This window comes from Panthera leo, chromosome D2 (assembly GCF_018350215.1).
Source record: "Panthera leo isolate Ple1 chromosome D2, P.leo_Ple1_pat1.1, whole genome shotgun sequence".
Lineage (NCBI taxonomy): Eukaryota > Metazoa > Chordata > Mammalia > Carnivora > Felidae > Panthera > Panthera leo.
Window position 1 is genome coordinate 37,416,122 of NC_056689.1, and position 15,309 is coordinate 37,431,430.

At 47.5% G+C, this 15,309-nt stretch overlaps 1 protein-coding gene across 5 annotated transcripts in view; it reads right to left on the reverse strand.

Annotated features, from left to right (window-relative positions):
- The window catches only part of DLG5 (discs large MAGUK scaffold protein 5), a 126,475-nt gene that overhangs the window by 81,871 nt on the left and 29,295 nt on the right, over positions 1–15,309 (reverse strand). For 2 of the 5 annotated variants that reach the window (XM_042907473.1, XM_042907467.1), the window contains exon 1: positions 14,701–15,227. The exons of 1 other annotated variant lie outside the window; for it this stretch is intronic. The gene's annotated coding sequence lies outside the window, so the exon portion shown is untranslated. Of the gene's footprint in view, positions 1–14,700; positions 15,228–15,309 lie in introns of those variants that run through there. 2 more of the 5 variants (XM_042907468.1, XM_042907469.1) reach the window with 2 other exon arrangements.

Below are 15,309 nucleotides of genomic sequence, written 5' to 3' on the forward strand. Positions count from 1 at the left end.
GCACAGCCAGCCCTCCAAGTGCCAGCTGCTGCCACCGTGGTCAAACCAGGCCTTCCAACCCTGCCATTTTCAATCCTCTGCTTATTGAAAGTCATGGCGGTACTAGAGTGACAAGGTCAAACAGTGCAGGATGAACAGACTGCCAGACTATATGGTACTCACTAACAATAATAATAATAGCAGCTAATACACACTGAGCACTAGTGTCCAGCTGTGCTAAGCACTTTAGGAATTCCTAAAGCAACCCTGAGGCTGCCATTAGGTCCATTTTACAGAGTAGAAAACTAAGGGTTAGCAAAATTAACAAATTTGCCTAAGGTCCCGATAGAAGGACGAGTAAGGGTATGAACAGGACACAAACCCAGTCTAGCCCCAGGGCTGTGCTCCTGATCCCTACACACAACACTGCTGCCAGGCTCTGAAGGTAGAAGGGCAGTCAAGGGAGGCTTCATGGAGGAAGCAGCCTGGAGCTGGCCCTGGAGGATGGTGAGCTTGGACAAGCACCTGAGAAACCAACTCGGCCTGGAAGCAACACAGGCAGAGCCTATCCTCCTGTGCAAATGAAAAGTCTCAGAGTGGAGCCAGCCTTGCCCATGGCCTTACAGCCTGGATGCCCCCTACAGTGGGCTTGTCCCCTCCTTGCCTTCCTTCCCCCACCAAGAACACACTCGACAGGCACTGTAAGCTAAGCCAGAGAGGTGACTGAAACTGGGAAGAAAGGGAGTGAGAGGAGTCATGGCTCCACGGCCCTGACAAGTGCTGCTGCTTCCCGTCCACCCCAACAGCCATGCCAGTGCTGGGTGCGTGGCAGGTCGTAGAGCAGAGGCACCCTCATTCAAGAGGCACCAACTCTGTGAGCTGCAGAGATGAGGAAGGCGGCAAGAGCACGAAAAGTGCTTCGTGCTGTGCAGAGAACACCTCCCCTGCTTCTGAGGACCTCAGGAGTTGCTGGCGGGAGGTACTTTGGCTGCTGAGAAGTCCTTTTGCAGAATCACGGGTCAGTGCAGCAATGCCCCCACACACACACACACCAGGGCCTCAGCTTCTCCTTCCGTTTAAAAATATGAGCCAAGGTGGGGTGCCTGGGTGGCTCAGTCAATTAAGCATCCGACTTCAGTTCAGGTCATGATCTCGTGGTTCATGGGTTCCAGCCCCACGGTGGGGGTGCTAACAGCTCAGAGCCTGGAGCCTGCTTCAGATTCTGTGTTTCCCTCTCTCTCTGCCCATCCCCACTCATGCTTTGTCTCTCTCTCTCTCTCTCTCTCTCTCTCAAAAATGAATAAACATTAAAAATTTTTTTTAATACTTTTCCTTTAAAAAATAAAAATATGACCCAAGGCTGTGGATACCGAGACCCAAAGTGGGAGGCTGGCAAGCCTCAATATGTCAGAGAGGTGTGGGGTGACCACAGCCCCGGAATGGAGCAGCCAGAGCCTGGCCTATCAGTGAAGGAAGTCCTGCTTCGTGCACCCCACGTGCCTGCCTCAGGACAGGCAATTCACCTTATCCCTGACCTGCTGTCATGGGTCAAGTGATGATGTACCTCTGGTATACATAAGCCACCCCCCTAAGTGTCAGGTTTTTAAGTGAAGACTTAGTTTTCCCCACTGAGATACAGCTGTAGTATTCTCTGCCAAGTTTAGGACAAGGATAATGAACTTGCTAAAATATCACAGTTAAGGATGCTTACTTCTCCCTTCCTGGGGTCATGATAAAAACCAGTAGCCCCTATTTCAAAGGTGAATGGGGGTGTGCCTTTCCTGGCTAAATGGAGGGTTGACATCCAAGTGTGCAGGTGAGATCTGCATGGGGGGAGTGTGAAGACGGATGCCTGCTGGGCTTGAGGCTCACTCCTTAACCCCCTCCCGCTGGACTCTGGAATCATCCATGAGATAAGGAGCTAAGGAACTGAACTACCTGATCCTGAGGAAACTCAGACGTCAGTGTTGTAATCTGTGACCCACCTCCATCTCCCGCCACAAATGCCCCAAAGCGAAAGTATGAACAGGTAGGGAAAACAACACATGCACACCCAGAACTGATCACTCAGTAAGATTAAAATAAAGATGCTTCTCCCACTGTCGGACCGTTTGATTCTCCCCCCTCCACCCCCGAAAGGAACAAGAGGAAGATGGAAGTTCGTTGATTTTCCAGAGATTAAAAACAGCAGTCAGAAAGCTTGCTCCCCCTCATCAGCTGGAAAAGGCTCCTGGAGGCTTTGTCATCTCCCGTCAAGGGGGCTAAGCTCCAGGATGGGAGCAGGAGGAGGACCTGGGACCATCAACCTGGCACCAGGTGGGAACACTTCTCCTCGCTTCTGGCTTTCTGTCACCCAAAACAACAGAAAAGGTCCTGTTTTCTTCTGTCACCTCACAGCTGGGCTGGGTTACAGTTCTGAACCTAGAAAGCACAGATGGTGGCCCAAAGCAGGGTCTGGTGGGCTCCCTGGGAAGGAGGCTAGGCTGTCACTGCAGGGATGGGAGGGGAGGAGGGGGAGGGAGATTGGGATGGGTGTTAAGAGTTTCCTACTAAAACGCAATGATCTGGCACAAAAACAGACACTCAGATCAATGGAACAGAATAGAGAACCCAGAAATGGAACCACAAACGTATGGCCAAATAATCTTTGACAAAGCAGAAAAGAATATTCAATGGAATGAAGACAGTCTCTTCAGCAAGTGGTGCTGGGAAAACTGGACAGCGACATGCAGAAGAATGAATCTGGACCACTTTCTTACACCAGACACAAAAATAAACTCAAAATGGATGAAAGACCTAAACGTAAGACAGGAAGCCATCCAAATCCTCAAGGAGAAAGCAGGCAAAAACCTCTTTGATCTTGGCCGCAGCAACTTCTTACTCAACACGTCTCCGGAGGCAAGAGAAGCAAAAGCAAAAATGAACTACTGGGACCTCATCAGACTAAAAAGCTTCTGCACAGGGAAGGAAACAATCAGCAAAACTAAAAGGCAACTGACAGAATGGGAGAAGATATTTGCAAACGACATATCAGATAAAGGGTTAGTATCCAAAATCTATAAGGAACTTATCAAACTCAACACCCAAAAAATAACCCAGTGAAGAAATAGACAGAAGACACGAATAGACACTTCTCCAAAGAAGACATCCAGATGGCCAACCGACACATGAAAAATGCTCAACATCACTCATCATCAGGGAAACACAAATCAAAACCACCATGAGATACCACCTCACACCTGTCAGAATGGCTAACGTTAACAACTCAGGCAACAACAGATGTTGGCGAGGATGTGGAGAAAGAGGATCTCTTTTGCATTGTTGGTGGGAATGCAAGCTGGTGCAACCACTCTGGAAAACAGTATGGAGGTTCCTCAAAAAACTAAAAACAGAACTACCCTACAACCCAGCAATTGCACTACTAGGCATTTATCCAAGGGATACAGGTGTGCTGTTTCGAAGGGTCACATGCACCCCCATGTTTATAGCAGCACTATCAACAACAGCCAAAGTATGGAAAGAGCCCAAATGTCCATCGATGGATGAATGGATAAACAGGATATGGTGTACACACACACACACACACACACACACACACACACACACACACACACACACACAATGGAGTATTACTCGGAAATCAAAAAAAATGAGATCTTGCCATTTGCAACAACGTGGATGGAACTAGAGGGTATTATGCTAAGCGAAATTAGTCAGAGAAAGACCAATTCACTCATATGAGGACTTAAAGATATAAAACAGATGAACATAAGGGAAGGGAAGCAAAAATAATATAAAAACAGGGAGGGGGCCAGAACAGAAGAGACTCTTAAATATGAAGAACTGAGGGTTACGGAGGGGTTGTGGGAGGGGGGATGGGCTAAATGGGTAAGGGGCACTAAGGAATCTACTCCTGAAATCAGTGTTGCACTATATGCTAACTAATTTGGGTGTAAATTTAAAAAATATAAATAATTTTTTTTTAAAAAACACAATGATCTAGGGGCATGTTCTCCACCAATGAACGTGACCAAGCCTGAGCAGCATCCCCCAAATCACAGCTCAGGGCTGCTACCCTTGTGACAGCTTATTTGCCTGGCACAGCAGCCAAGAGGACACAGCAAGAGGGAACAGGGAACCAGAGAAGCACGAACACCTAAGGGGCAGCCGAGCCTCCACGATGCTGCAGATGGACAGCTCACTGTGGCACATCTGCCCTAGAATTAAGTCACCGTGGGCAGGAAGCAGCTCTCGCAAGGCACCTGGCACTGCCGGCTCCCTCCTGCTCTCAACTAGGACTCCCCCTCCACTCCTCAGTAAAGGGAGAAGAGGCCACGTCCTCTACACAGACTACAACGGGAGGCACCGCCCTGCACCACTGCAGGGTGTCAGCGCAAGCCCCCTGCGCTGTGTGATCCTGAGCAAGTTGTTTCCACCTTCTGTGCCTCACGTCCTCGTTCATAAAACAGGAAGGGGCACCCGGCTGGCTCAGCGGGTGGAGGGTGCGACTCTTGACCTCAGGGTTGCGAGTCCGAACCCCATGTTGGGTATAGAGATAACGAAAATAAAGAAAACTTAAAAAAACAAAATAATAAAATAAAATAGAATAGAATAAAATAGAATAGAATAGAATAAAATAAAATAAAATAAAATAAAATAAAATAAAATAAAATAAAAAATAAAACAGGAAGAATGATGGGTTTGAGGACTGAGTGAGTAAAGAGAGGTAAAGCCCTGAGGGCAGAGCCAGGCACAGGGCACGCACTCCATAAACCCTAACTCTTAACACTCCACCTGTTTCTTTGCCTGTAGGATAAGGAGGCCTCTTTTCCCCTCTTCCACCACTCTGCCTGGCCATGGCCAATTCCAATCCATCCCTGGCCTTCCTTGCGGGTCTCTAGTTTCTGAGTCACATGGAACAAGCCAGAGTGCTCTCTGCATGCTTGGCATCATTCCAGCCCGCCCCAAACCTTCTCACAGTCCTCGCTACCACCTACCTACACACGGGCACCGGTCAGCCCACCTCAAGAGAGACGGAGTGAGGGCACTCTGCATCAGACACCACCCCTCGGTGGGCACGTCTGCCCCGGGGGGAGCACAGAGCCCATTCATTCACCAAATGCTCAGTGAGCACTGTGCTAGGAGGTCCTGGGGGTGCAGCAGAGAACGAGAGAGCTCATGGAGCTCACACGGAGCTCACAGGAGTGGGGGCGGAAGAGGACAGCCTCACTAATAAACAAGTGCAGACCGCGTCACGTAATAAGTACTACCAAGAAAAATACTACACAGTAAGATGGAAGGTGACTGGGGTGTGGTGAAGAGATAGGCACTGTGATACAATGGCGGGGGGAGGGTTGTCTCTCTGAGGTCACATCTGAACAGAGACCTGAAGGAAGTGCAGAATGCTGAAGGATTATTTCAAGTAGAGAAACAGCAAGTGCAAACTGTACCTGCACTCCACTTACACCCTGAACTTCCTGGGTATCAAAGAGACCGATGGACATGAGTCAGAGAGTGACAGGGAGAGCTACCAACGAGCACTCGCCACCTTACACGTTTGGGCTCAAGCTTTTCTTGAATATACTAACCACCGAGTTCTGACTACTCATAGCAGCTAACATTTATTAAGTACTTGTCCCAGATGAGTACTATTTATATGGATTATTTCATTTAATCACCCCAACAACACTATGAGAAATGGCCTATTAACAACTCATTTTCTAAATGGCAAAATACAGGCTCAAAGAGGCCAAGTAACTCACCCACGTCCACAAAGCTAGTAAGCGGATCCAGATTCAAACAAGACTCCTATCTACCAGCCCTGTATTACTTCCTTTGCAATAAGATCAGAAAAAAACAAAACTCACCAGTTCCTTGTCCCAGTGGACAGCAGAGGCTGTGAGCAGCCATCCCCCTACTCAGTGACAATGCTCAGGTGAGGAGTCACAACTGATGGGTTAGAAACTCTGGCAGGGCTGTGCCAAAAAGTGGCTTAAGCGCCAGCATTTGGCACTGAGGCCAAGGTTATCTTTCCAACAGCGGGAAGGAAGAAGAGAAACAAGAGAAAGATGGGTTCTAGTCATCTCTGCCACTCCTCAGCCGCCAGCCTTGTCCTCTGCTCCTGGCTTCGACCCCTCCAACCTTGTCACTCCTCTGGCCATCAGCTCATCCTGACCCACCCAAGGGAGACCAGCACAATCTCTGGAACAAGCCAGATAGGTATTTCCACCCTGGCTTAGAAGGCAGCAGGAAATAGAATGAACCAATGGGGCTTGGGGAACCTGTTCATGATTCTAATGCTCAGACTGAACGCAAAAGAACTGCAAAACATTTCCCTCCCACCGTCCCCTTAATGCTACGTCATCCCCCAAAATGGCCATTTTCCATTAATCTCAGATCAGGTAGGCTGAGGAGTCAGCCAGAGGAAATGATGGCTCTGGGAACAGCCCAAGTCTCAGGGCGTAAGCTGCAAAGTAGGCAAGGACACGAGACCCAAGCTGGACAGGTCAGGGACGTTCAGTCCACAAAGGGCAAAGAGGAAAGGTCTTGCTCTCATCAGCAATGAGCTGCCACTTCTGCCCCTCTTCCTTCAGCAGCATCAACAGCACCCTCCTCATCTGCTTTGCAGGGCACCTTGAAGATTACTGACCACCAAGCCTGGGTCCCCAGGACTCTGAGACCATGGAGAACCACTAACTTCTCCCTCCTCACAACGTTCCTGCTGAGTTTGAACCCACCATGACCCCTGCCACAGGGGTGGGAGGTACACAGTGACTGCACAGTACACACAACAAAGGGCACAGGATTAGGAGCTGGATGGACCTGGGCTCTCCTTGGTTTGGTCACCTAATGGGTGACCAGGGGCAAATTATTTTTTCTGAGCCTCAGTTTCCTCATCTATATGCCAGAGCTATAAAAAGTCTTTATCTGTATTTCACTGATTATTGTGCCGGGCAAATAAAGTAACAGATGCTGAAAGTACTTTGTAACTGGGCAGGAACTGCTTACACATGCTAACCTGCCCCGGAGATCCAAGTCCCCCTGCTCCCTGACTCCACTGTACGTCATCCCCAGCTGCCGTAACTCCCCTACTCTTCACTGCTGGCCTCTCCTGGAAACTCCTTTTTCAGTACTCTTATTCAAAACACAACACTGCAGCAACAAAACACAAGGAAATAAATAAAAAAGCAAGGGCTTTGTTAAGATGCCAACATCAGACAACATGATCTATAGTCTCAACGCAGTCCCTATCAGAATCCCAAAGACCTATTTTGCAGAAACAGAAAGCCCATCTTAAAATTAATATGGAGCCTCAACGAACCCCAAATAGCCAAAACAATCATGAAAAAGAAGAATAAAGCTGGAGGACTTATATTTCCTAATTTCAAAGCTAATTTGGAACACAAATAAACCTTCCCATAAATGCTCAAATACTCCTGACAAGTGCCAAGACCATTCAATGAGGAAAGGACAGTCTTTTCAAGAAATGATGCTGGGAGGGGCACCTGAGTGGCTCTGTCAGTTGAGCATCCAATCCTTGATTTCAGAGCAGATCATAACACCAGGGTCATAGGATTGAGCCCCACATCGGGCTCTGTGCTGAGCATGGAACCTGCTTAAGATTCTCTCTCTCTCCCTCTGCGCTTCTCCCTTGCTTGCATGCACTCTGAAATGAAATGAAATGAAATGAAATGAAATAAAACAAAACAAAACAAAACAAAACAAAACAAAACATGCTGGGGAAACTGGATATATACATGCAAAAGAATGAATCTGGACCCTTACCTAAAACCATAAACAAAAATTAACTCAAAATTAATCTAAGTCCTAATATCAAGTCCAACCCAGAGCTAAAACTATAAAACTCTTATAATAAAATATAGGGCTTCATGACATTGAGCTTGGTAATATTTTCTTAGATACAACACCAAAAGCATGGGCAACAAAAGAGAAAGACATAATGAGTACTGAAAGGCACTACTGACAGAATAAAAATGCAACCCACAGAAAGGCAGAAAATATTTGCAAGTCACATATATGATAAAAGATTAATATCCAGATACATAGAGAACTCCTAAAACAACAAAATAAAACAAAATAAAAAATTTTTAAAAATTTTAAAGCTGATTCAAAAATAGGCAAATGGGGTGCCTGAGTGGCTTGGTTGGTTAAGCCTCCAACTCTTGATTTTGAATCAGGTCATGATCTCACAGTTTGTGAGTTCGAGCCCTGCACAGTGCAGACCCTCCTTGAGATTTTCTCTCTCTGCCCCTCCTCTGCGCTCGCTCTCTCTCTCTCTCAAAATAAATAAAAATACTTTTAAAAAAATAGGCAAATGACTTGAATAGACATTTCTCCAAAGAAGACGCACAAACAGCCACAAGCACATGAAAAGATGCTCAACATCACTCATCCTTAGAGACATGCAAATCAAAACCACAATGAGATACTACCTCAGACCCCTTGGGATGGCTACTACCAATAAAGCAAACAAAAACAAAAAACAAAAAAACAATGTAGAGAAATGAGAACCCTCGTGCACTGTTGGTGGGAATATAAAATGGAATAGCCACTATGGTAACTAGTATGGTGGTTTCTCCAAAAAAAAGTAAAAATAGTATTACCACATGATTCAGTAGGTCCACTTTTGGGAATATACCCCAAAAAACTGAAAGCAGGGTCTCAAAGAAATATCCCAATACCCATGTTGACAGCATTTCTCATAATATCTAAAACACAACACAACTAAATATCTAAATATCTCATAATATCTAAAATGCAGTACAAGTGTCCATTGCTGGATGAATGGGTAAGCAAAATGTGGGGCATATATACATCGGAATGTTACTTAGCCTTAAAAAAATAGGAAATCCACACATGTTCTACAACACAGATGAGTCCTGAGGACATTACGCTAAGTGAAATAAGCCAGTCACACAAAAAAGACAAACACTGCTTGATTCCATTTATAGAAGTACTTAAAATAATCAAAATCATAGACATAGAAAGTAGAATGACAGTTGTCAAGGCCTGGGGCGAGGAGGAAAAAATAGGGAATTACTGTTTAACAGGTAGAGTTTCAATTTTGCAAGATTGAAGAGTTCTGGAGATAAATGGTGGGGGTGGTAGCACATTATGAGTGTGTTTAATACCACTGAAGTCTACATTTAAAAAATGGTTAAGGGGCGCCTGGGTGGCTCAGTCAGTTAAGCGTCCGATTTCGGCTCAGGTCACGATCTCGCGGTCCGTGAGTTTGAGCCCCGGGTCGGGCTCTGGGCTGATGGCTCAGAGCCTGGAGCCTGTTTCAGATTCTGTGTCTCCCTCTCTCTCTGCCCCTCCCCCGTTCATGCTCTGTCTCTCTCTGTCTCAAAAATAAATAAAGGTTAAAAAAAAATTTTTTTTTAATAAAATAAAATAAAAAATGGTTAAGACAGGGGGTGCCTGGGTGGCTCAGTCGGCTGAGCATCTGACTTCAGCTCAGGTCACAGTCTTGTGGTTCATGAGTTCAAGCTCCACATCGGACTCACTGCTGTCAACGTGGAGCCTGCTTCGGATCCTCTGTCCCCCGTCTCTGCCCCCCCCCCAACTCTTGTTGTCCCTCAAAAATGAATAAACATTGTTTTAAAAAATGGTTAAGATGGCAAATGCTACATTATACGTATTTAATCACAGAAAAAAAAAACAAAAAGAAAGAAAGAAAGGAAGGGGAAAAAAAGGCAAGGGCTTTATCTCCCTCTCTGTTAGTTGTCCAAACTCTTTGGGCTTACAGGGTGCTCCAAACCCCACCTAGCTTCACACAACCCTATAATAATAACCTTGGTTCCTACAAACGAAAGCCCCAGCTCCTCAGCCCTGGAACTCAAGGATACCCCCGGTTTTTGAGCACAGGAAAAAGAGAGCAGGGATGAGCTTCAGCAACTGTCCCCAGCAACTGTGAACGAGGAAGATAAAGCGGAAGGGCCTGGAAGTGTGGCGAACAGCTGGAATGCTCACGCAAGGAGCTCCCCTGAACCAGTGTTCACAGGGCGTGGACGGGGATGGAACATGAGGACAATGCAGGGGTGGAGAGGAAGGGATGAAGGAGACCATGTGGGAGGGGAGGGGGAGGGGAGGGGGAGTGGAGGTTGCTGCGAGGAGTGTGGGTTGGGGTATCTGGGAAGGTACTGCAGTTGATGTCTTAAGGAAAACCCCTGTGCGCACAGCCTGTTGATGGTGGGAAACTGGAGTCTGGAGTGAGGGGAGTTTCAGACTAACACAGTCCCCTTGGGACTGGAGGTCATAAGTGACAGGCCCACGGTCACTACCTGGTAATGCGAAGCCCTTGGGTAAGAAAGGAGCCAGGGAAAGGGGAGAGCGGGATCTAGCGCTTCCTATAGAGCAACCACACAGAAAGTACTATTCTGGGCATACACAGGACAAAATCCTGGGATGCACACTCTGTGAGGCTAGGAGAAGGAATAAAAATTTCTGGAAGAGACAGAGACCACTCAGGGAGTCAAGAGAAGCCAGAGAATGGAATCTTCTAGATGGCAGTGGGGTTGAGAGTGGTCAGAGGGGTGGCCTACTGCACCAAATGCTGGCGTAGGACATGGAAGGCAAAGAAACATCTGATTTCATCATCCAGAGGTCAACAATGCTCTGCCAACTAAGTGAAGCAACTGAGTGGCTCTGGTTTCTCCATCAGAATGGAAGTGCTGGGATTAGACCAGAAAAGGCAAACGGTCCTTCGGTCCTTCCTGAAAGAACTGCCAAGTCTTGTTAGAACTATCCCAAGTACTGTGCTAAAAGAGCTTGAGGCCACACCTGGGCTTGTGGAAAAAGGAGCCTGTGATGGATGTATCTATGTCTGCCGAGAAGGGAAGGCATGCACCACACTCCCTCTGGGTGGTTCCTAAGGGGCAAGTCCACCAACAAGAAACACAAGGTGCTCAGCTCTTAGCAAGGTTACTATCATTGATTATTGGTTGGAATTAAATCTATAATCCAATCTGTTTCTCCAAGATTCTTTAAATGACCAGGACCACCCAAAGGATCCTCAGAGTAAAATAAAAGGACAATGATCCTCTATGTATTTTTTTCTTTTGAGGCCCTGAGAAACAGAGAACATTAAAGAAGGGTTTGGCCTTTCAGAGGGGTTCTAGGAAGCCCAGACCAAAGCAGATGGTTTTCCTGTCCAAGAAGAGCCCCCAGACACTTCCTCTTGAATAAGGAGACACTGTTCAGGAGGGTTCACTCCTTATTCTCACAGAGCCTTGTGTGGATTTTGAAAAGTGACCTCCAGAAGTGGGTGGAAAGAATCCATTCCTGAAACCACAGGGACCTTTTACACTGTATTACAAAAGGGACAGCTACGCGTAGTCACCTGCAGAAACACACTCAGGTACGACATGCTCACCTCTGTCACACCCAGAGCAGGGCACACCTGGGGCTACAGACCCACTGCACCAACACATGCAGGCTGTGAGTGTTCCCCTTGGCAGGCACCCCACATCCCATCAAATAAAGGTGAAACATCTCAAACATCTTTCTCCCTAAAAACCCCATAACAAAGGCTCCCTTCTGTCATATTCCAGTTTCACACCTATTTCAGCGGATCTAGTGCTCCCATTAACCTTCAACTTGAGTGCATAACCGATTTCACATTCTCATGTTCAGAAAACAGGCCCATGGTCATTCTTTCATCAAACGCAGAAAGAAGAGTCCCCCCACCCACCCACCCACCCAAGGCAAAATCTGGCCACGCAGGGTCTTCAAAGTGCCCCAAGTCAACCCCAGGAAATGGGGGAAGAAATCAGAGGAGGATTTCTAATGCACACAGGGATGTAGGTTATCTTTTACACACAGGCAGCCCTCAGGAGAAAAAGTAACAAGATCTTGGGTAACGAGAGGAAATATTTCAAAGCAGAAAAAGCCAAAATCCACATCCACAACCACAGAGTACAACAAATGAAACCAACATGTACCAGCCCCCAAAGGTCACAGTCTTCTCCTAGCTCTTTTTCTACTGGCCATCTGCAGGTCGTCACGACAGTAAACACACCCAGCCTCCTCCCAGTGGACAGGACACCCCCAAGCCTGTGTCACTCTGCCTGCTGTCCCCAGTTAAAGTCTGAAGAGTAGTGTTAGATGCACGTTTCCCAGTTACCTTCAGTTGCCTCAGAGCTTACAAGGACCCCTGTACAGCCGGGCCCTGATGCTGTGCAGATGTCCAGATGAGGCACGACTGAGCCAGGTCACACTGAGAGCTGGAGACAGTGCCAAGGCCAGCTTCTGGGCCCCTCATCACTACAGAACCATGCATAATAGAAATAACCGCTATGAAGGGCTGAATTGTGTCCCCTCCAAAATTCAGAGTCTAAGTCCTAAGTTCCCAGTACCTCAGCATGTGATTGCATTAGAGATAGGGAACAAGAGGTGATTCAACTAATATGAGGTCAGTAGGATGGGCCCTGATCCTTATAAAAGGAGGAAATTTGGACACAGACGTGAGCACACACACATGAGGACACAAAGACAGTCATCTACAGGCCAAGGAGAGTGGCCCAAGATCACCCTGCCGACACCTTGATCGGAGACTCACAGCCTCCAGAACTGTGAGACAATAAATGGCTGTGGTTTGAGCCATCTTGTCCTGGGTACTTTGTGCCCCACACCCCCAACATCAACATTTTTTGTCACGGCACTAATACAGCTGCTACCGTGCCAGGCTCTGTGCTGCCCTTTCTAACACAGACACTCAATACAGTGCCAGCTGTGAAAAACCATCAAATCGTAACTGAAAACTCACAGCACTCCAGGAAAGAGGTATTGTTATTAGCCCCTATTTATAGACAAGGACCCTGAAGCCCAGAGAAATTAAGGAACAAGCCCTTAATGACTCAGCAGCACCCACCTCCGAGCCCTGCACCTTTAACTATGGCTAAGCTGCCTCTAAACCAAACCCTTCTGCCCATCCTCACCCACCCAGCAGTCACAGTATGATCCCCTAGAACACCCTGTCCACCTGGATGACCACCGTCTGAGGCCACTGAGCCTCTCCCCCAGCCGTTGGCCCCCAGCAGATACTCAGGTTTAAGGGAACTCAGGCTTTCTACCTTGTTACATGGTTCTGGAATCTTTTCCTGGATTTTTTTTTTTTTTTAATGAGCATTGCTTTGGTAATCAGAAAAAATATATATATTATTCTTAAGGAAAAGCACTGTAACACAGTTAAGGAATTCTATAGAATCTGTGGCCTGTGTGCAAATAGACAAGTAATCAAAAGGAATATATTTGTAAAGACTATTAAGAATAAAAAGCGGGGGTTGCCTGGGTGGCTCAGACGGTTGAGCGTCCGACTTCGGCTCACGTCATGATCTCACAGTGGGTGGGTTCAAGCCCCACGTCGGGCTCTGTGCTGACAGCTCAGTCTGGAGTCTGCTTCAGATCTGTGTCTCCCTGTCTCTCCTGCCCCTCCCCTACTCGCGCGCGCGCGCGCACGCACTCTCTCTCAAAAATAAATAAATGTTAAAAAAAAAAAGAATAAAAGGGGAGGGATGGGGGACACAAGCAGCCGTTGCCAGTGTCCTATCAGCCAAGATGAGATAAGGGACTCACGGGACAGAAAGAAGACCGCCACAACCAATAATCCCAGCCAGGACATCATCCCCAGAAAATACCTATTTTTAAAAGCACGTTCCATTTCATCACATTTCAGAAAAACAAAGAGGAGACCCTGAGGGGCAGACAAGCAGGCTCCAAAGCCACTCGCAGCACGTGTGCGTGCTTGCGGCCGAGGCGATGGTCGCCCGTGGCCAGCCAGTGATTTTCATCTGAAAAATTCAGATCTCTAGTGACAGACGGGGCTCCGACAGGGAGCTACCATCAGCATGCAGCCCATGAAGCGCCAGTTTTCATATTTCCTACAGCCTGCTGGGCCCCCAACTTCTTAGCTAAAATGAAAACCGTCAGACAGGATTTTGTGCAAATATGCACTTTCCTTGGGGGCAAACATTGTGAGTCTACAATTTGTTCTTTCATTTTCTGAGCTCTCTGTCCAAGGCGACTACATCAAAGATGAAAGAGGCGGGTGGGGAGGGCGTTGGGAGCACAGCAGAGCAAATGCAAAGTGCAGGAAGAGCAGGCTGAATGACTAGAAGGCAAAAATGCAGCAGGAGCCCCTTTGCTCAGCCTCTCACAGTCACAGAGAAATGACCTCGCGGGGCCCGTCCTTCAGCAGCTCCTGTGTGGCTGTCCCCATCTGTGTTAGCACATCTTGCCTCCAGATGACTTGAGAGGAAAATAATGTGAAAGAACATGCCAAAAAAAAAAAAAAAAAAAAGTTTCAAGGTGGGGAGCAGCGACAATACCACGATGGACGACAGAAGAAAGCAGGATTCCCATCTGAACAGGATTAGACGAGCGGCTTAAAGCTATCAGTCATGTTGGTCGGGCAAAACTGTTGAATGTAGTTTTCGTTAATGATACTGATTCTTCCGGAACCATTTTAAAGGGCCGGCCACTTTTTCATTGTCAGATCATTCACTGGAGCCCCGTCAAATAGTCTCAACACACAGACAGACATGTGCCCAAAGCCACCTTTACACCATCAGCGCGTGTGGGGCACGTGGCATTCTGAGGCAAGAGCGTCTGTAAGGACCAGCCCAGCCCCTGTTACTAAATACATCTTCCTCTCGAGTTTCATAATTTAAAGCTAATTAAACCACGTCACCTATTACTTACCGAGTCCCCTTGAGGTGTGTGGTCTTTTGAAATGCGTGGTATGTTTGGGGTTTGCGTTGAGGAAGGGAGTGAGAGAAAGATTCCCTCAGAGACTGCCAAGAATCGCCAAATTTGAAACATTCAAACCTCCTACAGTCTCATTTCTCCTCTGTTGGCATCTCAAGGAGACATGGTAAAAGCCCAGCCATGAAGAAGGGTCACAACCCACAGGTGACCTCCCAGGCCTATGTCAGGTAGAAGAACCGATGAAGTCTCTTCATATAGGCACTAGAAAACCACTAGAAAATACTGTCTTCAATAGCAACCCAAAGGGGAGAGAAGTGGTCCCTGCAACTCTGTACCCCACACCCCCGACATCAAGAAAAATGGGGCCCGTTGTGGGCCTCTCAGCTCAGAGCTGGCTGCCCCGGGCCCCGCCCAGCCCAGAAGGCCTGCGTGTGCAGCCACCTCGCCCATGCTGACGGCCACTCTGTCCACCAGCTCACCACAAAGGCCACTTGTTTCCCATGAGTGCCCAGAACAGTGGCTCAACCAGTTGGCCCAGTCAGGGACTGTGGTCCTTGTAGATGGGTGGTGACAAGGGCTCTGTGATCTCAGCAGACAATTAGC